General features: G+C 52.7%; 1 protein-coding gene across 1 annotated transcript in view; it reads left to right on the top strand.

Annotated features, from left to right (window-relative positions):
- Positions 1 to 24238: 24238 nt before the first annotated feature.
- NEUROD4 (neuronal differentiation 4) overlaps positions 24239 to 25374 on the top strand; it is a 30498-nt gene continuing 29362 nt past the window's right edge. The window contains exon 1 of the mRNA XM_084610269.1: positions 24239 to 24513. The gene's annotated coding sequence lies outside the window, so the exon portion shown is untranslated. The remainder of the gene's footprint in view (positions 24514 to 25374) is intronic.

The raw sequence follows: 25374 nt of genomic DNA on the forward strand, positions 1-25374 counted from the left end.
TCTGTCTTTGAACAGTGGGGAGAAACAGGTTAAACCAGACCAGGAACCCTTGGGAAGAGTCCACACCTCCTGGCTGGGATACCTATCCCTACTCCTCTTACTTTCTCAGGGATCTGGCATTTGAGCCCCTGGCTTAGCGAGTTCCTTTCAGCTGAGGGTGACCCCCTCAATCGGGACGAACTCAACATAGTTCTGGTCCCCTTTAATCATACAATGAAGATAACAACACTTCACTACCCCTGCATTCAAAAATTTTATTAAAGGTAATGTTAAAAATTATATAATACACAGGTTAAGAAAAGAGTGTCTGTATATCTGGGTATAGTGGTTAGATTATCCACAAATAAAAGTTTGTTTTAAAAGTCATAAGATACAAATAGTACATAATCAGCAATAACCCAAATTTAGGTGAATAAATTTAACAACACAGTTGAGATATTAGCATCCAAGTATTTGGGTACATCACTCATGAAAAGCTGTACAGAGAGTTGGTTGTGGAAAGCAAAATATATCAATGAGTTAAGTCTGTCCCTCAGTAATTGAGAATTTAGGGTAGGTTGTCCATTTAGAAAATACAATCCATCAGAGAATTATTTCAGTTACTTTCCCGACTGCGCCTCTCATTGGCTCTCCAGCTCATCTCTCCTGGGATTGCCGATGTCTGGTGATGTGTTCTAGATCATAGAATCATAGAATATCAGGGTTGGAAGGGACCTCAGGAGGTCATCTAGTCCAACCCCCTGCTCAAAAGCAGGACCAATCCCCGATTAAATCATCCCAGCCAGGGCCTTGTCAAGCCTGACCTTAAAAACTTCTAAGGAAAGAGATTCCACCACCTCCCTAGGCAACACATTCCAGTGTTTCACCACCCTCCTAGTGAAAAAGTTTTTCCTAATATCCAACCTAAACCTCCCCCACTGCAACTTAAGACCATTACTCCTTGTCCTGTCCTCTTCTACCACTGAGAATAGTCTAGAACCATCCTCTCTGGAACCACCTCTCAGGTAGTTGACAGCAACTATCAAATCCCCCCTCATTCTTCTCTTCTGCAGACTAAACAATCCCAGTTCCCTCAGCCTCTCCTCATAAGTCATGTGTTCCAGACCCCTAATCATTTTTGTTGCCCTTCACTGGACTCTTTCCAATTTATCCACATCCTTCTTGTAGTGTGGGGCCCAAAACTGGACACAGTACTCTAGATGAGGCCTCACCAATGTCGAATAGAGGGGAACGATCACGTCCCTCGATCTGCTCGCTATGCCCCTACTTATACATCCCAAAATGCCATTGGCCTTCTTGGCAACAAGGGCACACTGCTGACTCATATCCAGCTTCTTGTCCACTGTCACCCCTAGGTCCTTTTCCGCAGAACTGCTGCCTAGCCATTCGGTCCCTAGTCTGTAGCTGTGCATTGGGTTCTTCCGTCCTAAGTGCAGGACCCTGCACTTATCCTTGTTGAACCTCATCAGATTTCTTTTGGCCCAATCCTCCAATTTGTCTAGGTCCCTCTGTATCCTATCCCTGCCCTCCAGCATATCTACCACTCCTCCCAGTTTAGTATCATCCGCAAATTTGCTGAGAGTGCAATCCACACCATCCTCCAGATCATTTATGAAGATATTGAACAAAACCGGCCCCAGGACTGACCCCTGGGGCACTCCACTTGACACCGGCTGCCAACTAGACATGGAGCCATTGATCACTACCCGTTGAGCCCGACAATCTAGCCAACTTTCTACCCACCTTATAGTGCATTCATCCAGCCCGTACTTCTTTAACTTGCTGACAAGAATACTGTGGGAGACCGAGTCAAAAGCTTTGCTAAAGTCAAGAAACAATACATCCACTGCTTTCCCTTCATCCACAGAAACAGTAATCTCATCATAAAAGGCAATTAGATTAGTCAGGCATGACCTTCCCTTGGTGAATCCATGCTGACTGTTCCTGATCACTTTCCTCTCATGTAAGTGCTTCAGGATTGATTCTTTGAGGACCTGCTCCATGATTTTTCCGGGGACTGAAGTGAGGCTGACTGGCCTGTAGTTCCCAGGATCCTCCTTCTTCCCTTTTTTAAAGATTGGCACTACATTAGGCTTTTTCCAGTCATCCGGGACTTCTCCCATTCGCCACGAGTTTTCAAAGATAATGGCCAATGGCTCTGCAATCACAGCCGGCAGTTCCTTTAGCACTCTCGGATGCAACTCGTCCGGCCCCATGGACTTGTGCACGTCCAGCTTTTCTAAATAGTCCCTAACCACCTCTTTCTCCACAGAGGGCTGGCCATCTATTCCCCATGTTGTGATGCCCAGCGCAGCAGTCTGGGAGCTGACCTTGTTAGTGAAGACAGAGGCAAAAAAAGCATTGAGTACATTAGCTTTTTCCACATCCTCTGTCACTAGGTTGCCTCCCTCATTCAGTAAGGGGCCCACACTTTCCTTGGCTTTCTTCTTGTTGCCAACATACCTGAAGAAACCCTTCTTGTTACTCTTAACATCTCTCGTTAGGTGCAGCTCCAGGTGCGATTTGGTCCTCCTGATTTCATTCCTACATGCCCGAGCAATATTTTTATACTCTTCCCTGGTCATATGTCCAACCTTCCACTTCTTGTAAGCTTCTTTTTTATGTTTAAGATCCGCTAGGATTTCACCATTAAGCCAAGCTGGTCGCCTGCCATATTTACTATTCTTTCGACACATCGGGATGGTTTGTCCCTGTAACCTCAACAGGGATTCCTTGAAATAGAGGCAGCTCTTCTGGACTACTTTTCCCTTCATGTTAGCCCCCCAGGGGATCCTACCCATCCGTTCCCTGAGGGAGTCGAAGTCTGCTTTCCTGAAGTCCAAGGTCCGTATCCTGCTGTCACGGAGTCCCTGGGCGATGCTCTGGAACTGCTCCCCATGAAGCCAGTCAGGACTCTGGGGCAGTCGCCTTTCTGTGAGCAGCCTGTCTTCAGGACACACAGCTCACACAGCTTCCACCTTCCTGGGTCTGACCTCGGAGCATTCAGCATCCTCTGCCCCTCCGTGCGCTTCCCCCAGCCAGTCCGCTCAGGCGGGGCTCTTGAGGAAGCCAGAGGGTCCGGCACCCCAACTTCGCAGTCAGACGTGACTCTCAGCCAGCCAGTAAAACAGAAGGTTTATTAGACGACAGGAACATGGTCTAAAACAGAGCTTGCAGGTGCAGAGAACGGGACCCCTCAGCTGGGTCCATTTTGGGGCCAGTGAGCCAGACAACCACGTCTGCCCTTCACTCCATGTCACAGCCAGCCCCAAATTGACACTCCCTCCAGCCCCTCCTCCTCTGGGCTTTGTTCCTTTCCCGGGCCAGGTGGTCACCTGATTCCTTTGTTCTCCAACCCTTCAGCTTTCACCTTGCAGGGGGGAAGGGCCCAGGCCATCAGTTGCCAGGAAACAGGGTGTTGGCCATTCTCTGTGTCCAGACCCCTGCACACACCTGCCCTCTAGGGCTCTGCAATGATCATACACCCTTACCCCACCACCTAGATACTTAAGAACTGCATAGGGGAAACTGAGGCACCCCCACAATATTCGTAGGAAACATTAAGAACAGGCCCACTTCATCACATCTCTCCCCCCTTCGAGATCGAACTGAGCAGGGTCACTTTACCCGGTGACCTGGGGAAGTTCGAAGCCACCAATGTTCCCATGGATGCCCCAGCATCTCTCCCATTCCTTGGTAGGAGTTACACCAGGTCCTTCCAGTTTCACGCCCTCCCTTAGGTCGGGGGTGGTCGATAGCACTAGCAGGCTGCATGTGGGAAGGTTTCTGCAGCCCATGCCCTTTGGCCACCCCAAAACCCCAGGGGGTCAAACTGGGATTGGGTTTTCTCCAAGAGCTCCAGTCTGGAGGGCTGCAATTCGGGCTCTCTTGGTTAAGGGCCCCCATCTTGACCTGGGCCACATACTGTTCACTTACAGAACTAGCATGGAGACATCCCTTTCTCCACAACCTTGTCTCCCCAACAAGCTGGCCAAACACAGCCACTTGGTTATAGGACGGTATACCTTTCTTAACAGCTTTCACTCCATCTGAGACCTTCTCAAAGCTATCCACACTGGATCTTTCAACAGGAAAGTCAGTGGATCCATTCACAACAGAAAATTTCTGGCTGTTAGGAACTGAAACTTTCTTGATTAAATCATTTTCACACCCTTCAGTTGCAGTAAACTGCTTGCAAAGACTCCATGAGGATTCCTTTCCCAAGGGCTTTTCTATGCAACAATTCACCCCTCCCAGAAATTCTGCTCTTACCCTCTTTACCTAGGGCTTGCTCTAGGGGAACACTTTCCTGAGCAACAACAGACTCTTTCTGGGTCTCCCTTACATCCAGAATCACCTCTGGCCCATCAGGCGGATTCCTACACAATCCCCTTTCAGGCAAACTTACAGACTTCCTAGATAAAAGGTTAGAAGCATTCTCCTTCCCTTTGCCACACACAAGTTCAGGAATCTTTTCCTCCTTGCTACAGGTTTCCACACCCTCAGTAGGTAACACAATCACACACCTTCATGCTCTCCTTGTGCCCTGGCTAGGATCTCACCCTGATTAGACAGAGTTGCTCCACCCTTTCCAACAACACACTAGCAACAGGCAAAATACAAGCACCAGAATTGTCTGGTCTCGGGGATTTTACATAGACCCTAACTGGATGCGACCTAGTTACAGGGCCATTCTCCCGAGCAGACAGAAACTTAGGACCCTTCCCTTCCTGGGCTTTAGCTGAGTCCAGAACCAGCTCTGAGACAACTGCACGACCCTCAACCATCACAGGCTGAAAGGCCCCTTCTGTCTGCTCCACAGACCAAGAAGAGCCGGACACACTTTCTCCTTTCCCAGACACACAGCTTGGGATCTCATTCCCTTTGTCCCAGCACACAAGGCTGGTCACAGACAACTGCTTGGAGACCAGGGTAGCTCCCTCCATAGGCAAGTCAATACCCCTGACAGACAGAGACCCATTTCCTTCACTGTCCCAATTCTCCACCCAGCTAACAGGTAAGGTCCAGGGACTCTCATCTTCCACTCTCCTCGCCTTCGCACCCTGCTGACTGGACACAGCCATCAGATCACAAGGCTGCCTAGGCTCATCCAAACTTTCCTTACCAAGCACCTTGCCACTCCCCACAGATCCCCTGCCCTGCCTATGTCTCCCCCCACTCAGCTGGGGTCTCAGCTCCCACTGTGCTCAGCACTGCCCTTGCTGTCCCAGTGGGGGCAGGCCACTGCTTTCCTCAATGCATCAGAGCCAGCGAGAGTCCCCACTCTTGTGTGCAAGGGGGCAGGGAGCATCTCTCTGTCCCACCCAGCCCCAGGGGTCTGGTTACAGGCACGCAGGTAGCCTGAGCCTAGCGGCTCCTCCCTGCTGCCAGCCAGGTCATCTGCATTTTCACTGACCATTCCCTCTCCGCCGATTGGTTCCCTGGATTCAAATTCAAACCCTTGGCAGTTACAGGAACAGGGCCTGGATCCTGTCCCAAAGAGACACAGTCACCCCACAACAGGGTCTCGCAGCTGGTGTCCTGGGGCACCCCAACGACCAGCCAGCCCCACCCCTCCTGGGTCTGCACAGGGATCTGGGCCATAGGTAGGGCGAGGGGCTCTGTGGGGAGTGGCAAGGTGCTTGGTAAGGAAAGTTTGGATGAGCCTAGGCAGCCTTGTGATCTGATGGCTGTGTCCAGTCAGCAGGGTGCGAAGGCGAGGAGAGTGGAAGATGAGAGTCCCTGGACCTTACCTGTTAGCTGGGTGGAGAATTGGGACAGTGAAGCCAGTTGTCACGGAGTCCCTGGGCGATGCTCTGGAACTGCTCCCCATGAAGCCAGTCAGGACTCTGGGGCAGTCGCCTTTCTGTGAGCAGCCTGTCTTCAGGACACACAGCTCACACAGCTTCCATCTTCCTGGGTCTGACCTCGGAGCATTCAGCATCCTCTGCCCCTCCGTGCGCTTCCCCCAGCCAGTCCGCTCAGGCGGGGCTCTTGAGGAAGCCAGAGGGTCCGGCACCCCAACTTCGCAGTCAGACGTGACTCTCAGCCAGCCAGTAAAACAGAAGGTTTATTAGACGACAGGAACATGGTCTAAAACAGAGCTTGCAGGTGCAGAGAACGGGACCCCTCAGCTGGGTCCATTTTGGGGCCAGTGAGCCAGACAACCACGTCTGCCCTTCACTCCATGTCCCAGCCAGCCCCAAACTGACACTCCCTCCAGCCCCTCCTCCTCTGGGCTTTGTTCCTTTCCCGGGCCAGGTGGTCACCTGATTCCTTTGTTCTCCAACCCTTCAGCTTTCACCTTGCAGGGGGGAAGGGCCCAGGCCATCAGTTGCCAGGAAACAGGGTGTTGGCCATTCTCTGTGTCCAGACCCCTGCACACACCTGCCCTCTAGGGCTCTGCAATGATCATACACCCTTACCCCACCACCTAGATACTTAAGAACTGCATAGGGGAAACTGAGGCACCCCCACAATATTCGTAGAAAACATTAAGAACAGGCCCACTTCGTCACACCTGCTGCTTACCTTTCTTTCCTGTGTCAGGATCCTGAACTCAACCAACTCATGGTCACTGCCTCCCAGATTCCCATCCACTTTTACTTCCCCTACTAATTCTTCCCGGTTTGTGAGCAGCAGGTCAAGAAAAACTCCCCCCCAGTTGGCTCCTCTAGATAGACCACCTGATGGCATCCGACATCATGAGTTGCTGCATCAGCCAAGCATAGCATTGACCGATTCTGCATTCCTGCAACACTCTCTCATTACTGGGGTCCCATGTGCCCAGTGCTCTGACAATCAGTGCGTGTGTCTGAACCTGATAACCCTTAGCTCTCAAGGTTTCAGTCAGAGGGGCGTATTTCTCTACCTTTCGAGCTCAGGCATTGTGAAAGGCCGGGGTCCTGTTCTCAAAGGGCACTGTGATGTTCATCATCATGATCTTCTTCTGATCCTCATTGGTGATGACGATTTCCGGTCACAGTTGGCTGTCGGTTCCGGCGATGGCAGAGTTGGGATCTGGATACATGGCAAAGGTTCCTGCTCGGGGATGGAGCAGCAGCCCCAGGGATTCATTCCTAGAGATTTTTTGCCTGCACCTGAGTCCTCAATGACCCCAGCTTTCCCGCTGAGCCACTTTTCTTGAACTCAGTGCTTAGCCACTTCCCCAGTGGCTGCTTGGGAGGGGATGACCCAGGCCCACCCACTACTCTGGGTCCCAGTCCAGTGACCCTTTAATTAGCAGCCATGTGCCACATCATTTTAACTAACTGCATCCCTGGGCCACTTCCCTGCAGCCCCAGTCTTACTTGAGTCCCAGCAGCAAGCCAGGAGCACCTTCCTTGCTCCATCAGTCCCTGTCAGCAGACCGAACTCTCTCGCCCTGCAGTTCCTTTTGTACGACCAGGGCCTGATTAACTTTTTCTGGGCCTGGCGCCAAACATATTTGTGGACCCCCATTGGGGAAAAGGGCATGTGATCTAATTGCCTTCTATGACGAGATAACTGGCTCTGTGGATGAGGGGAAAGCAGTAGATGTGTTATTCCTTGACTTTAGCAAAGCTTTTGACACGGTCTCCCACAGTATTCTTGCCAGCAAGTTAAAGAAGTATGAGCTGGATGAATGGACTATAAGGTGGTGTGACAAAGCAGGACCAACCCCAACTAAATCATCCCAGCCAGGGCTTTGTCAAGCCTGACCTTAAAAACTTCAAAGGAAGGAGATTCCACCACCTCCCTAGGTAACCCATTTCAGTGCTTCACCACCCTCCTCGTGACAGGGTTCATTTGGGCGGAGGTCCAGGTGTAGGTGGTTGGGTGGTTGGGGATCAGTGGGGAGGGTGTCTGGGGGGGCTCATCGGGGTGGTACAGATGCAGGGGAGGTAGGGCTTGTCAGAGTGAGGGTTTGATGGGCCTGCTTAACAGGGGAGCCTCAGCTGCTGCTGCCAAGGGGATCCGCATGCTGGGCCCCTGCTCCCCCATCCCCTTCTCTTTCCCATCCCATGCCCCTTCCCCACCACTCCATCTCCTCCCCATCCCACCCACTTCCTTCCCCACTGCCTCTTTCCCCTGCCCCTGCTTCCCCCATCCCCTTCTTTTCCCCATCCCATGCCCCTTCCCCACCACTCCATCTCCTCCCCATCCCACTCCCTTCCTTCCCCCCGCCTCTTCCCCCTGTCCCTGCTTCCCCTTCTCTTCCCCATCCCATGCCCCTTCCCCACCGTTCCATCTCCTCCCCAGGCTTCGGGGCCAGGGGGGAAATTGCCCCCAGCACAAGCCGGGTTGCTTCACTTCCTTTCACTCGGTGATTGCAGGGTGGACCCAACCCTGCACGCATGGGGTGGCAGGAAGTGGAGTGACCCGGCCCCAGCCCGCTCTGCTCTGCTCCCCTGGCTCCCAGCCTTGGGACTGGGGGGCAGGGGAGAACCGCCCCCCAGCACTCACCGGCGGCGTGGAGTGGGCTAGGGCTAGATTGCTTCACTTCCCACTGCCTGGTGAGTGCAGGGCGCACCTAACCCCTGCTGCAGTGCCCCGGGCCATTGCTCAGGGGAAAGGGTGGAGTGGGGGCGGGGCTGGGGCGGAGCAGGGCTGGGAAGAGGTGGGGCAGGGGCAGCTTTCCTGGCTGGCTCAGCCAGCCGGGGGATCAGGCTGGCCTTGGCCCCTTCTGACTCTGGGCCTGGCACCATGGTAAACTAGGTACTGCATACAACCCTGCTGGGCCCTGATTGGTTGCTTCCCTGTAGCCTCTTTCTGATTGGCTGTGTCCCATGCAACCATTCTCGACAGCTTGGAAGACCCACCTCCAATGCTCTTTTCTGGGGTAGGCGTAGTAGGAGCACAAGGCATTCAGCAGCCCCCCCCCCCGGACTAATGCATCCTGTCACTGTGTTCTAAAGTGATTCCCCATTATAATTCACATTTTTATGATTAAATCCGTTCTCCCTGCTGATCTGGCTCAGAATTGTGTTCAGCTTTGTGAAACTGGCTCTATTAAAGCACCAGGTATCTATAGTACTGGTCTAGACTTTATTCTGCTTGCCCAATTCTGATCACTTGTACCTAAGCTACCATTAGACTTTATTTCTGTGGTTAGTTCCTGTTGGGACAAGGACTAATATAGAATCACCCCATGTTGGCAGTGTGACACTACACCCCATATTCTTCATAGAGATAGTATTATGATATAATTATGGCACAATTATGATGTGTTTTATGCAAAACAGGTCATGTGAGATATCATTGAAAAGGTTATGATTTACTGAATGTGATTATCCTATTTGCATGCATGTATCATTTTTGTATCTGAAGTTAGGAATATTGACTATATATCTTTATTACAAATGTATTTACCCCTGGGGAATGCCCACTAGACAAGATGCTTTCATTCTGAAAAGCTGGGTAGGGAAGGGCCATTAGAGAAAACTATAGGCCTTAGAAGAAGCTTATCTCCCACCTTGGGGCCTTCCTGAGGACTCTGGAGACAGCCTTGAGTCATGGCTGCTGTGACACTATAGGGACATGTGACTAGGTCATCTGGTGCTGGACTTCATCGTGGGGATAGGGTGACCAGATGTCCCAGTTTTATAGGGACAGTCCCGATTTTGGGGGCTTTTTCTTATATAGGCTTTTATTACCCTTAACCCCCGTCACGATTTTTTACACTTGTTAGCTGGGCACCCTATCTTGGGATATCAGTGTTTTTCCACTGACCGGGTGCGAGAAGCTTTGAAATAAAGGGTGCCTACCATATGCAAAAGCTATCTAATGCAGGAGAGTGACATCATCATGGTTCTTCACTGACTCGGTCTTCACAGACAAGGTCAGCTTCCACACTGCTGTCCTGGGCAACACAGTATGGGGAGGAGGTAAGCAGCCCTCAGTGGTGCAAGAACAGATTAAGGACTATTTAGAAAAGCTGGACATGCACAAGTCCATGGGGCCGGCTCTAAAGCATCCGAGGGTGATGAGGGAATTGGCTGATGTGATTGCAGAGTCATTGGCCATTATCTTTGAAAACTCATTGCAATCGGGGGAGGTCCCAGACTATTGGAAAAAGACAAATATAGTACCCATCTTTAAAAAAGGGAAGAAGGAGAACACGGGGAACTACAGACCGGTCAGCCTCACCTCAGTCCCCGGAAAAATCATGAAGCAGGTCCTCAATGAAACTATTTTGAAGCACTTGGAGGAGAGGAAGGTGATCAGGAACAGTCAACATGGATTCACCAAGGGAAGTCATGCCTGATCAACCTGATTGCCTTCTATGATGAGATAACTGGCTCTGTGGATATGAGGAAAGCAGTGGATGTGATATATCTTGACTTTAGCAAAGCTTTTGATACGGTCTCCCACAGTATTCTTGCCAGCAAGTTAAAGAAGTATGGGCTGGATGAATGGACTATAAGGTGGATAGAAGGCTGGCTAGATTGTCAGGCTCAGTGGGTAGTGATCAATTGCTCCATGTCTAGTTGGCAGCCGGTATCAAGCAGAGTGCCCCAGGGGTCGGTCCTGGGGCTGGTTTTGTTCAACATCTTCATTAATGATCTAGATGATGGGCTGAACTGCACCCTCAGCAAGTTTGCGGATGACACTAAGCTGGGGGGAGAGGTAGATATGCTGGAGGGTAGGGATAGGATTCAGAGTGACCTAGACAAATTGGAGGATTGGGCCAAAACAAATCTGATGAGGTTCAACAAGGACAAGTGCAGAGTCCTGCACTTAGGATGGAAGAATCCCATGCACTGCTACAGGCTGGGGACCAACTGGCTAAGCAGCAGTTCTGCAGAAAAGGACCTGGTGATTACAGTGGATGAGAAGCTGGATATGAGTCAGCAGTGTGCCCTTGTTTCCAAGAAGGATAACGGCATGTTGGGCTGCATTAGTAGGAGCATTGCCAGCAGATTGAGGGAAGTGATTATTCCCCTCTATTTGGCATTGGTGAAACCACATCTGGAGTATTGCATCCAGTTTTGGGCCCCCCACTACAGAAAGGATGTGGACAAATTGGGGAGAGTCCAGTGGAGGTCAACAAAAAAGATCATGGGGTTGGGGCACATGACTTACGAGGAGACGCTGAGGGAAGTGGGCTTGTTTAGTCTGCAGAAGAGAAGAGTGAGGAGGGATTTGATAGCAGCCTTCAACTACCTGAAGGGGGGTTCCAAAGAGGATGGAGCCCGGCTGTTCTCAGTGGTGGCAGATGACAGAACATAGAATCAAGGAATCATAGAAGATTAGGGTTGGAAGAGACCTCAGGAAGCCATCTAGTCCAACCCCCTGCTCAAAGCAGGACCAACACCAACTAAATCATCCCAGCCAGGGCTTTGTCAAGATGGGTCTTAAAAACCTGAGGATGGAGATTCCACCCCCTCCCTAGGTAACCCACTCCAGTGCTTCACCACCCTCCTAGTGAAAGAGTGTTTCTTAATATCCAACCTAGACCTCCCCCACTGCAACTTGAGACCATTGCAACCTTGCTTTGCATCAGAGAAAATGAAGACTTTCTGTACAGAAGTCAGCATTTGGTTCTGGAGGCACAACATGCCAAAGAATCAGAGAGGGCAGTGCAGAACGGGGAAGAAAATTGGCAGCATGTGACCTCCAGAAGACGAATGAGGAAAATCCATGTACCCCCTATGCAGACAGAGGTAAGAAACGGTTTTCAGACTCCTCTGGGTGGGGAACTGGTGCCAATTGTATGGTTGTGGGAAGCTGGGCTGCCCGGCCCAAAAGGTAAACGGAGCTGCCAAATGCCTCTTGGCTGTGTTGCCTGCCCTGCTATGGGGCCTCAGAGCCCAGTCGGGAGCCGGGCCCCAAGTCCTGCCATGGGGAGTGGGAGAGGCCTGCAGGGACGTGCTCACTGATGGGCTGGTGCTACATCCTGGGCCCGCACTCGCCACCCTGCCACTGTGACAGGGAGTGACACTGCCCCCACCTTGAGAGTGAGGCTGCACGTACCTACTCTAGCACCCCCAAATACCCTCAACATTGCCCCTCAAATATCCCCTCCCAGTACACACACACCTTCCAGCACCCCCAAATACCACCTCCCACACACCCCCAATACCTCCTGCCAGTACACACACCCCTCCTGTACCCCAAATATCACCTCACACAAATGGTCTCTCCCACATCTCCAAATACTGCTCCCAGTACTCACACAGCCTCTCATGCCCCCAAATACCACCACCAGCACCCCCAAATATCTCCTCCACCACCCCCCAAATACCACCTTCCACACACCCCAAATGCCCCCTTCTGCACCCCTAAATACCTCTCCCAGTACTCACACACCCCTCCTGCATCCCCAAATACCCCCCCAGACCCCCAACTGGAGCTGTGTGGTGGCAATCGGGGGTTGGGGGAGGGGAGCTGAGAGAGGGGCAGTTGGGGGTTAGGGGAGGGCAGTTGACTGGGGACAATCGGGGGTTAGGGGAGGGCAGTTGACTGGGGACAATCGGGGGTTAGGGGAGGGGAGCTGGGTGGGGACAATTGGGAGGGTTGGGGGGGAGCTGGGGACAATTGGAGGGGTTGGGGAGTCAGGGAAGGGGAGCTGGGTTGGGGCAATCAGGGGGTTAGGAGAGCGGAGCCATGGGTAGGGTGACCAGATGTCCTGATTTTATAGGGACAGTCCCGATATTTGGGGCTTTGTGTTATATAGGCACCTATTACCCCCCACCCCCGTCACGATTTTTAAAACTTGCTATCTGGTCACCCTAGCTGTGGGGCAATTGGGGGTACTGAGGGTTAGGGAAGGGGAGCTGGGTTGGGGTAATCAGGGTATTAGGGGAGGGAAGCTGGGGGGCAATTGGGGGGCTGGTGAGCTTAGGGAGGGTTATACGCTTACAATAATTTTATTTGACAAAACCAAAGCTCATATTCTTTGTTAACTCAAAACAAATGTAAAACTTAAAACAGTTGTCTGAAAGTGTCTTAATGCTAATATTTGCATGTATTTAACATTTATCTATGTACTTTCTCAAAGTCTCAAATACAGTTTATTACATTTTTCTTGGAGGTTATTTTTAGGTTATACAGTGGTTTGATTTCACTTTTCATTCAATTCACTAAAAATAAAAGCAATAGGCCAGTGTTCCTCATTGCAAGACCTGTGAGCAAGTGGCGCCTCCCATCGACCCTATGTGCGGCTCCCTAAGTTCCTGCTAAGCAGTGCGGCCGTGCAGCAGGCTATAAATAGCCATGCAGCAGCTCTAAAGGGCCACACAGCAGGGACCTGGAGAGGAGAGAGGTAGGGGATGGGTGGGAACTGGGGAAGGGAGTAAGTTGGGGCTTGCAGGGCTGCTGTGGGCCTCTCCCCCGGCCCTGGAGCTCCCTGCTGCCAGGAGGGGGGAGAGAGGGCCCCTTCCCCTGGCTCCGTGCTGCCTACCGGCAGGGGGGTTAGAGGCCCCTTCTCTGGAGCTAGCTGCTGCTGGCAGGGAGAGGGCTGGGGGGAGTCCCAAACTCCTCATCTTCACCCAAAGGATTTGGCCTGCAATCTACCTATTGACTACCCCTGTCTTAAAACATTGATCGATAAACACTGAAGATCATTTTCTACTGATTGGGGATTATAATGGACCATACATTGAATAGGAGTCAACAGTGTGATGTAGTTGTGAAAAAGGCTTATATTCTGGCATGTATTAAGAGGACTGACATATGTAAAACACCAGAGGTAATTGTCCCACTCTACTCAACGCTTGTGAGGTCTCAGCTGGAGTACTGAGTCCAATTCTGGATGCCAGACTTCAGGAACTATGTGGTTAAATTGGAAAGAGTCCAGAGGAGAGCAATAAAAATGATAAGTTTAGAAAACGTGACCTCTGAGGAAATGTTAAAAAAACTGGGCATGTTTAGTCTGGAGAAAAGAAGACCGAGGGGGGACCTGAGAACACTCTTCAAACGTGATAAGGACTGTTACAAGCAGGACGGGGATCAATGGTTCTCCATGTTCACTGAAGGGAGGACAAGTAATGGGTTTAATCTAGAGCAAGGATAGTTAAAGTCTGGAGTAGGCTTCCAAGGGAAATTGTGGAATTCTTGTTATTAGAAGTTTTTAAGGACAGGTTGGGCAAACACCCATCAAGGATGGTCTAGGTTTACTTGGTCCTGCCTAAGCACAGGGGGATGGACTTGATGACATCTTGAGGTCCCTTCCAGCCCTACATTTCTGTGATTCAATGTAACACAGCATGCCAACCGCATATGTCACCTCCCACATAACCTGATATACCACTCATCACCTAAAACCGTGGTGCAACCCTATGTAACACAGCATGGCGCTCCATATAACAGCATGGCACCCTCAAGCAAAACAGTATGGCAACCCCATGTAACATAATGCCACCCCCATATATTACAGCATGGCACCCCCATGTAACACAGCATGGCACCCACATATGTCACAGAATGGCACCCCCATGTAACACAGCATGGCACCCCTGTGTAACACAGCATGGCATCCCTCCACGTATTTGAGTAGATCATACTCCCCTATAACACCTCTTGGCACCCCGCTACATACCACACAGCAAGGGACCTCCCGACCTGCATCCCCATAGCATGGTGTGGCACCCTTGAGAACCATCCCCACTCCGCGCGCTTTGGTGCCTGCTGACCTATGCCTCATCACAATGAGCTTGACACTCCCCAGAATCCCCTCACTGACACGGTGCTGCATGGGACCCCCCTTCCAGGGAGCCCCAAAGAGCAGAGGATCCCATGGCATCCCTTTCCCTGCCAGCCTGATCTGGACTCTACCAGCCTGCCTTGCCCAGGATGCCATGGAACAGCATGGCACACTCTGCCAAGGCTCTGCCTTCCCCATCCAGTCCTGGGAGCCCCTATCCCCCTCAAAACACTGCAGTAGGGCCAAGGAAAACCCCTTCCCCATCTGTGGCCCCTGCACCCCCTGTCTGTCCTTTCCCAGGTGCTCTCCATTCTGCACCAGGCTCCATTCGAGGGAGCAATTGGCCTTTTGCTCCGCTTGGGCGAGAGTGCTACCATCTGTGTTTGCGGGAAGGTCGGCCCGGGGTCCTGATTGGCTGCTTTGAATGTGACATGAGCTGAATGGTGTCAGGACAGGAGTGTCCCACAGTCCCGGGAGGGGGAGGGGGCCACACAGGGCGGTTGGCAGATGGGTCTGCTCTGTGCAGTGTGCCAGAGGAATACAATGTACAGCAGTGAATCCAATCAGGGACCATGTGCACTGAAAGGAGAGACTCTCTGGCAGGGGAGCTACTGGGAGCTCGGGGGCATCTGGCTCAGAGTCACCAAACCGGAGCCGAAGGCAGGGTCATCCATGCAGCCTGGGAGAGCAGAATCCCGTGTATGCGGTGCTGGCATGTGCCCGTGCACCAGACCCTGCCTGACGGCCCCTGTGCTCCAGCCTCTCAAGCAGCTGAGGCAGCAGCAAGATTCCAGGGGCCTGGCACGAAAGCTGGGGGTGGACGATGTAACCCCCACCCCACGCCCCGAGTAGAGTCTGTGCAGAAGCATGCAGCACTGCGCAAGTGTGTATACATGGACAATCAGCCTGCAACAGTGTGTCCGGTGGGCAGGGTGAGACAGAGAGCCACGACACTGGGTTCTATTTCCAGCTCTGCCAAGGACTCCCTCTGTGTCCTGCAGCCAGTCCTGTCCCCTCTTCACGCCTCAGTTTCCCCCTGTAGGTGGAGATGAGGGCCATAAGTGCTCAGTATTAATGTTCTTTGCACTCACCCAGCATTCTTTGTCTGTGGGTTCCAAAAGTGCTTGGCAAAACATAATGCCTTACGCTCCAGACCATCTCTGCGAGGTAGATCAGAATTACTGTTCCAAGGCACAGAGAGGGGAGAGCGACTTGCCTGATGTCCTGCAGACTGTTGGGAATAAAACCCAGGAAACCAGGCTTGCAATGCTCTAACCACTTAACTCTGTTACCCCTGTCGTTTGTGTGGGGATGAGCATGCAGGTGGGCTCAGTGTATGCTTTTTTCAGAGAAAATCTTGCTGCTCTTGCCTAGACAAATAGAGGCACTATCTTTCCATGTGTGTTCTAGCCAAGAGATGTGCAGTGTGTTCTAGCGCCAGTGAGCCAAGAGATGTGCAGTGTGTTCTAGCGCCAGTGAGCCAAGAGATGTGCAGTGTTCTAGCGCCAGTGAGCCAAGAGATGTGCAGTGTGTTCTAGCGCCAGTGAGCCAAGAGATGTGCAGTGTGTTCTAGCGCCAGTGAGCCAAGAGATGTGCAGTGTTCTAGCGCCAGTGAGCCAAGAGATGTGCAGTGTGTTCTAGCGCCAGTGAGCCAAGAGATGTGCAGTGTTCTAGCGCCAGTGAGCCAAGAGATGTGCAGTGTGTTCTAGCGCCAGTGAGCCAAGAGATGTGCAGTGTGTTCTAGCGCCAGTGAGCCAAGAGATGTGCAGTGTGTTCTAGCGCCAGTGAGCCAAGAGATGTGCAGTGTGTTCTAGCGCCAGTGAGCCAAGAGATGTGCAGTGTTCTAGCGCCAGTGAGCCAAGAGATGTGCAGTGTGTTCTAGCGCCAGTGAGCCAAGAGATGTGCACTGGCAAACACTGGGAGAGCCAGGAGAAGCCAGAAAGGAGAGTGAAGTAATACAGAAAGCAGGAGTCCAAGGCTATGTCTACACAGGAAAGAAAAACTTGTGGCTGGCCTGTGCCAGCCGACTCAGGCTCGCTGGCTATGGGGCTGTTTCTTGTGTAAACTTTTGGGTTTGGGCTGGAGTCAGAGCTCTGGGACCCTCCGATCCCACAGATTCATAGAGCCCAGGCTTCAGCCCGTGCCCGGAAGTACACAGCAATGAAACGGCCCCTAAGCCCAAGCCCCACGAGCCCGAGTTGGCAGCCACAGGCCAGTAGATATACCCAGAGATACTGCACTGATTCTGGTTGTGGGGCTTGCTAAACATGTAGATTAAATTGGCCATTATTTGTAATTGTTTTTCTACAGCACCCTAGTGTGCTGGGCAGCTCACACCCAGGGAATAAAATCCAGCCCATGTCATGAAGAGCTGACAACCACCACAGGCAAAAACAGATGGCGGATGGAGGAGAGCAGAATAACAATCAGTAAATATTATCATCTTTTTGCTGAGGGCCATCTCCAGTAGTGGTGTATATTGGTAGAGAGAGGGAAACTGAGTCACAGAAGGGTAATTGCCTCACCCAACATCACAATGAATCAACAGCACAGTCAGGATTCAAACCCAGCTCTCCAGACCCTCAGGCACTAACCATGCCTAGAAAAGAGGCTGCAAAATAAACTGCCCTTGTTCTCCACCGCCTTTGGAACAAACTTGCTGGAATGGCTCCCCATGCTGATAGGGCTTCATGTGGCTGCAGCTGATAACAATGAAACTAGACAACCAGGCAGACACGATTGAGAGGGGCAGCATGTGCAGCTCTGGCTCGGGAGTCCAGGTACCTGCGCTCTGGTCCTGATTCTGCATTGACCTGCTGCGTGACTGTGGGTAAATAGCTGGCTTCTGTTTCCCCTTCTCAATCTGTCTTGTCTATTTAGAATGTGGGGCAGGAACTGTCTCTCACTCTGTGTGTGTGCAGCACCCAGCACAATGGGGCCTGGCCTGAGTGGGGTCTGTACAGCGCCCAGCGTGATGGTGCCATGAGCTCAGTAATGCCTGGCACCACAGTGGCCTGATCTCACTCGGAGCCTCCAGGCTCCACTGTAATAGAAATGCTAATAACACGTGCTCTGCAATTCAGTGGCAGAATACAACTGAAATTTGTTTTCAGCCAATAATTGATCTTAAACTGCGCCTTCCTCCAGGCAGAGGTGGATTACGGTTTTGTGGGACCCTGGGACAGAACAAGTGGGGACCCCTCCTCCCACTCCTCCCACCTGCAGTTCCCCTCCCCACTCCGCCCAGCACTCCTGCTGGAGATTGGGGTTGGGGCATGGGGGCTTCCCCCATTACCTGGCAGGAACACCAGGTGGGCGGGCAGAGCGGAACAAGCCCCCATGCCCTGACCCCACTCCCCGGCAGGAATGCCGGGTGGGCAGAGCAAGTCAGGGTCTGGGGGCACCCATTTTTCCAGAGCCCCCCGTTGACCCAGTGGCTAACCCACCACTGCCCCCAGGCTCCCAACCAGAACAGTACAAGAGCCTGAACACCTGTGGAAAGCGAATACCAATGGGCCACAGATGCAGCCGCTGCAGGGTTTGAACCAATATCTACAGAAAAATATGCTCTGCTCCAGTCAGCACTGTTGTCCTCAGCCCTCCGGCAGCTCCCTGGATCCCTAGGGTGCAGCTGATGCAGCAGCCGAGGAAAACATTCTCAAAAGCAGCAGTGTCACTTCGGAGCCTGAGTCCCATTTACTTTCAAAGAAATTTAGGCTCTTGAGTGCTTGAGTCACTTTTGAAATGGACCTTAGGGCCCTTTGTCACTGGGACCCGTAGTTTTAAAGCTCTTTGCGAATTGCTGACACTCAGCTTGACCGAGGTAGTAGCCTAAGGCCACCGTGCTTCCCCATAGACATTACCTGTGCCGACAGCAGGGGTTCTCCCATCTCTCATCCACCTCCCTGCGAGGCAGCAGCTAGGCTGACAGGAGAATATTCTTCCAGAGACATAGTGCTGCCTATGCCGGGGGCTAGGTCGGCTTCACTCCGTTGCTCAGTGGGGTGGATTTCTCACACAGCTGGGTCACTGTAACTTTTTAGTGTAGACCTGGCCTAAGTCTCATTTTCAGATGGGATTTAGGCCCAGACACAAAAAGGCACTCAGGCACTGGGATGCTTAGCGCTGCAGCTCTAACTTTTAGACACCTGGAAAATCACAGAACAACAATGGGACCCACAGAGCTGAGTTAGGTCCCCAGGTTGCTGTGCAACGATTGGGAAGAAAAGGGTACCTCAGAATGCCACCCCCCAAAGTCAGCACACCTGGCAAGGAGTCGCCTAAGCCAGCCCATGGGAGATGCTGAAGGAGGGGTGTGTCCTAAGCTCCAGCCCCCACAGACCTAGACATTTAAATCAGGGCTGTCTCAGCTAGCCATTCACAACCAGGAAACCCTCTTCCAGAGGCCAGTGGCTTAAGCCCCTAAGCTTTCTCTGAGCAAGACACGTGCCTTGCTCCACACAAAACAGCCACATGAGGAGGTGCTTTTTGGCTGGTTTTAGCCCAGTGGTTAACACGCTAGCGCGGGATGTGGGAGGCCCAGGTACAAGACCCCGGGCTCTGGCAGAGATTTGAGAGGGATCTATCTCAGCTAAGTGCTCTAGCCACTGGGGTAGGCAATATTCTGATTGGGGCTCCCTCAGTCTCTCCTGCTGAGGGTGTTCCACTTTGTATAAGTGATTAACCCTTGGAGTCAGGATCCCAAGTCTCCCAACTGGCAGGAGTGTAGCCTGACTGCCTGGCTAGCATACGCCCCCTCTCCTTGGCCCCGTGACTTTCATTATTTATCCACAGTGGAACAGCTTGGACAGGAGAGATTGAAGGAGCCCCACATCAGAGTATCCCAGACGTAAGGGCCCTCTCCCAAGAGAGGGGAGACCTCCGTTCAAAGCTTTTCTGCCTCTAAGTTAATTTTCTGCCCAGTTGTTAATTACTCTCACTGTTAAAAATGTATGCCTTATTTCCAGCCTGAATTTGTCGAGCTTCAGCTTCCAGCCATTGGATCAGGTTATACATTTCTCTGCTAGATTGACGAGCCCATTATCAAATATGTGTCCCTTATGTAGATATTTATAGACTGTAATCAAGTCATGTCTTAACCCTTATAAGGTGGGCACCCACCTCCTCCTCCTCTGGCTGGATTTTGGATGGGGCCTTATCCAGTAGGTAGCTTCTGACCACACCTGCTGGATCAGGGCCCATGGGTGATATAGGTACAATTCTGCCTATTTTCCTCTGGTTTGTGGAACTCCCTGGGGCTGCCCAGAAATATAGGTGCCTAGGGAACTTTTCCCCTGATGACGTAGGCACTGAGTGAGTTTAGGCACCTGTGGGGTTAGGCAGTTGCAGTGAAGCCTAAAACTGGCCTTAGGCACCATGGTCCCTTTGTGGATCCTGGACCGTAGCCATTTAGGAGCACCCAACCCCCACTTTGAAAATGAGATCTAGGCTCCTAAATTGCAATGCTGAACTCAGCAAGGCCTAAATTGCTTTCAAAATCTGGGCCTGAGGCATTTTTGAAATTGTTCCGTGTTTCCTTTACTTTCCCAGACACTCCTTCACCTCATCTGTGTTGTCCCATTATCGTACGTCTACACAGCAAAAAAGGACCCACTGCCGCAAATCTGAGAGCCCAGGTCAACTGACTCGGGTTTCTGTGCGGGGCTTGTGCTGTTGGGCTAAAAATAGCCATGTAGGTGTTCAGGGCTGGAGCCCAGGCTGTGAAACCCAGAGAGGGGGGAGGGTCTCAGAGTTCAGCCTCCAGCCTGAGCCTGAATGTCAAATTTCAGCCCCAGAGCACAAGCCCAAGTCGGTTGACCCAGGCTCAGAGACTCCCAACCTGGATTTGTGCTGGAAATGGCCCACCTTGATTATCATACACATTGTAAGGAGAGTGATCACTTTAGATAAGCTATTACCAGCAGGAGAGTGGGTTGGGGGGGAGAGAAAACCTTTTGTAGTGATAAACACCCATTTTTTCATGGTCTGTGTGTATAAAAACATCTTCTGTATTTTCCACGGTATGCATCCAATGAAGTGAGCTCTAGCTCACGAAAGCTTATGCTCAAATAAATTGGTTAGTCTCTAAGGTGCCAAAAGTGCTCCTTTTCTTTAGACTCCCTACTGTGGGTCTGTTTTTGATGTGTAGATATCAAGGGTTGCCAAGTCCCAGCCCCTACTTTGAAAAACTTCCCTTGAGTAAAAACTGGCCCAGGACCTTGCCCTCACATTGTCCCCACAGCAAGGTCCAGACTTCCCTTTGGAGATAACTGAGCCCCAAAACTGAACTCCCCTGAGCTATGGGGAAATCCGTGTCCAGGTACCAACTCTGGCCCTATAACAAACTTCGGAGAGGTTTGCATGTGGATCTGATTCTCTACTCTGGAGGGTGGAGGCAGCACTAGGACATGCCGAGCCCTACCAAAGGCTTGCTGGAGTGTGTCTATTACACTCGATGGAACCAAGCTGGGGCAATCTCCCTCTGTGTCACACTCCATGCTGAGGCCTCTGTTTCAAAGATCTCTGGTGTGTGACTGTCCTGAAGGGAAGGTCAGCCCCCCCAGGATTATTCAGAAGGGGGGAGCAAGGAGGAGCTAGCAATCTGAGCGAAAAGGTGAACATCTTGAGAGAAAGCTCCCAGGGGGCAAGTCCCTCTTAACTCGAACAGATGTAAAGTCTCCTCACAATAGGATTAGTCTGTGGCACGTGGGCTCCTCTGGCTCTGCAATGAAAGGGAGTCTGTCGGCAGACAATGGGCCATGATCTCCCCCGTTAGTTCACTGGGGTCACTCGCACAGACTCAGCCCAGAGGAGGCCAGGCAGACTGCTGCTCATTCTCTGAGACTCAGACGTTTCAGGGGCCGGGGCTGTCCAGAAAAGCAGGGACATTTGCATGTACCACTCCTGCTACCAGATTCATCTCATTGGTCGGCCGCTCTCCCCCTTTGTATATTTCCGAATAGAGGCAGGAGTCCAAACCTGTTGGAACCATCTGCCAGGAAGGGAGAGGGTGATATTCGATACAGAGCTGGGGGGAGTGTGGCAACAGGCAGATTTATTGGCTGCAATCTGTTCCCTGCACATCCTGAGCATCCAAGCCTAGAGGTGGGACCTAAGGCATCAATCCACTAATGAATTAATTAGTATTCCCTGTAATCCCAAGCTCCCAAGGAAATGAGTGTGCATGCCTTAAATTAATGTGAAGTGTCCTCAGTGTTGGCATAGGCAGGGAATCTCCCAAACAAGTGTACTGTGTGCCCAAGCCAAGGACACCAAACAGCCAGACATGGCATCGAGTGTTAACAGTGGTGGCTGTGCATCATTCACATCACCCTCCTCCCAGGGCCCTCACTGACACTGACCTGGAGGATGCGGGGATGCAGGCCTGGCTGAGAGAAAGGCTGGGACCCACCATTCACAGGGAAGTGCAGAAAGGTTGAGAACACTTGACATCCAACTGAATTTGGATCAGGGCCCCGTTGTGCCGGGCGCTGCACAGACCCCGACTGAGATCAGGGCCCCGTTGTGCCGAGCGCTGCACAGACCCCGACTGAGATCAGGGCCCCGTTGTGCCGAGCGCTGCACAGACCCCGACTGAGATCAGGGCCCCGTTGTGCCGAGCGCTGCACAGACCCCGACTGAGATCAGGGCCCCGTTGTGCCGGGCGCTGCACAGACCCCGACTGAGATCAGGGCCCCGTTGTGCCGGGTGCTGCACAGACCCCGACTGAGATCAGGGCCCCGTTGTGCCGGGCGCTGCACAGACCCCGACTGAGATCAGGGCCCCGTTGTGCCGGGCGCTGCACAGACCCCGACTGAGATCAGGGCCCCGTTGTGCCGGGCGCTGCACAGACCCCGACTGAGATCAGGGCCCTGTTGTGCCGGGCGCTGCACAGACCCCGACTGAGATCAGGGCCCTGTTGTGCCGGGCGCTGCACAGACCCCGACTGAGATCAGGGCCCCGTTGTGCTGGGCGCTGCACAGACACAGTGCAAGAGCAGTGTTACCAACTCTTCTGATTCTGTTGCAAGTTGCACGATATTTGGTGCTTTTCCTAAAGTCCCAGCTCCAGGAGTCCAGTGATCACATGAGAATCTCAACTTTCATTGAATAAGAAGAAAGTTTCTTGCCCTTATTGTTGAGGAAAAACTCTGGAAATGTGACTGGATCATGAGCAACAGATTCAAAAAACAGAAGGCAAATAAAAAGAACCCTATTTTTATTATTCTTTTAAAACTAACCTCATGCTTATTTTAGACCTGATTCAAGATTTTCGAGTTGCCGATGCTGTATTAAGTGATCTCTGCCACAAAGAGCTTACACTCTAAATAGGCAAGATAGACAGAGGATGGGTTTAATTAGCTACTGGAACAGACCAAGGGACAGGTGGATTGTCCATCACTTGGAGTCTTTCAGTCAAGAGTGGTTGTCTCTTTCCATATGATCTATTCTGGCTCAACCAGAAGTCGATCCAGGAGTCCTTGGGTGCATTCACTGTGCTATGCAGGAGCTCTGACTGGATGGTCCTTTCTGGCCCTAAAATCTATGAATTATTTACGTGCTTTTACAGATGGGAACTGAGTCACAGAGTGTCCATGTTACTCCCCCAAGGTCCCATGGGGAGTCTGTATCAAAGCCAGGGATTGAACCAAGGTGTCCGGAGCCCCTGCCCATTGCCTTAACCCTAGAGCAGCCACACATTATCTGCCAGGCAGTTTCATTTTGTCTGTGATCAGTTTCTAGTCAACTTCATTTTCCACCTCTCCATGCTCAGCCCCAACACAGCTGAATTTGGATTTCTAACAACACGGGGGAATGTTCCATTTGTTTTTAATCTGCTATTTTCATGGGCATTTAAAACCAAACTCATGCAATTCTTTGATCCTACTTTGTTCTTAAACAAAATCTAAAGTCGTTTGAGAACTGCTCTTTGGCTTCCACCTGGGAAGAATTAGCAAATTGAAAATTACTCTTGGATTGGGAGGGGTGGGGGGAGAGGAGAATGTGGGCTACTATTATGATTAATTATCGTATTAATAATAATTATTGGTTATATATAATATTATTGTTGTTATTATTCATAAGAATAAGAATAACAATAGAGAGCTGTGTTAATATGGCACATGCTGTAGATAGATAAATCAACAGATTAGCTAGAAGGTAATTGTGATTATAGGCCCTCCAATGCAATTTTTAAAAGCGTGGAAGTGACTTAGGAGCCTAGGGCCCATTTTCAAAAGTGACTCAGGCATTTAGGAGCTGGAGTCAGTGGGAACATCAGTGGCACTTCGGGGCTTGTGAAGATGGTCCCTAGCCTGCTCTGAGGATGCTGGTAGCTGCTAGGAGCCCCAGGCCGGGGCCAGGCGCCGGGTGCCCGGTGCTGTACTAAGCCGGCGCATTCTGCCTCACACGGCGCAACGCCCCGCCTTGGAAAGTCACCGGAGCGCGGCCGCGCTGTGCCCGGGCGCGGCTGCGAGGAGCGCTCGGAGGGGCCGGCCTGCCCGCCAGGAGGAGCCAGCCCCAGGTTACGGCCGGCCCCTCGGAAAGGGGAGGAGTCGCCCCGGCGGCGCAGTGGTGCAGAAATTGCACCCGGGGAAGCTTTCAAAACGGCCGCGGCCCCGGCGCCTGGAGCAGAGCCGCGGAGCTGCCCGAGGCGAGCGTGGTCCTGCACCTGGCCGAGAAGGAGCAGCCCAGCCTGGCGGGCTCTGCTCCTGGACCGCTCGGGCCGGGCGGGGCAGGCTGGGCCGGGCGCGTCGGGGAAGCCCTGAGGCCGGCGGGGAGGGAGGAGCTGGCCAGAGCCCTGGTGCTGAACCCGCGGGTCGGGCGGAGCGCACGGCGCTGGCTCGCTGACGGCGGCACCGTCGGGGACTCGCTCGGCGCTGGCGGCAGGTAAGGCTGCGTCTTCGCGGCTCCCCGCGGGCGGGACCGGCCCCGTGCCCGGCCTGCGCCTGCCAGACGGGCGGGACAACCGGGGCCCCGAGCGGGGCAAAGGGAGCGACCGCAGCGAGCTGGGACCTCCCCGGGGCGGGCTGCGGCCGGTCCCACCCCTCTCAAGCCGCCAGCGACGGGACCCAGCCCGGCGGAGGCAGCTGCAGGAGCAGGGGCTGCGCCGCTAGACAGGGTGAGTGGGCAGCGGGCTCTCCGGGGCCCCGGCAAGGGCAGGCGGGCACTGCCTACACCTTGGGCTCGGCGGGGGCCTGCCCCTTGTGCACAGACACCGGAGACGGCCAGAGCGGAGAAGCCAGCTTGGATAGTACCGGGCTCCCTGCTAGCACATCCCACCGGTCTTCAGTAGGGAAGCAGCCGGGGGTTGAGCCCCGAGCCCCGCTTGTCCCCTGGGGACGCTGGGCACGGGAGACTGCCCCTCTGCGGAGATGGGCAGGCCCAGCTCAGCCCGTTCACCTTAGAGCTCGGCTCCCCTCTCCAAGGGACCTGCCGGGAAAGCTGAAGTTCTGATTCCGGACTGGGAGCCCTGCCCCTCGCCCCACCGGGGGGAGCGGCATGTGCCGGGTGAGTTGCATCTCCAAAGCGGACCCCTGGCTTTCGGAATAACAGATGCTCTCGGCGAAGGGCTCTGGCGCAAGGCCCAAAGTGGGGCTGCGTCTCGGAACCATTTAGCTGCTAAGCTCAAGCGATGACCCGCGCCGGAAAGCCTGGGGCTGTTTGTGAGCAGAAAGGACCGGTGCGACCCTACCATTTAATTATTCCTCCCAAACCACTCCCCCAGCTTCAGGCCGGTGGTGAGAAACC

Source organism: Lepidochelys olivacea (assembly GCF_965140295.1).
Source record: "Lepidochelys olivacea isolate rLepOli2 genome assembly, chromosome: 20".
Taxonomy (NCBI): Eukaryota; Metazoa; Chordata; order Testudines; family Cheloniidae; genus Lepidochelys; species Lepidochelys olivacea.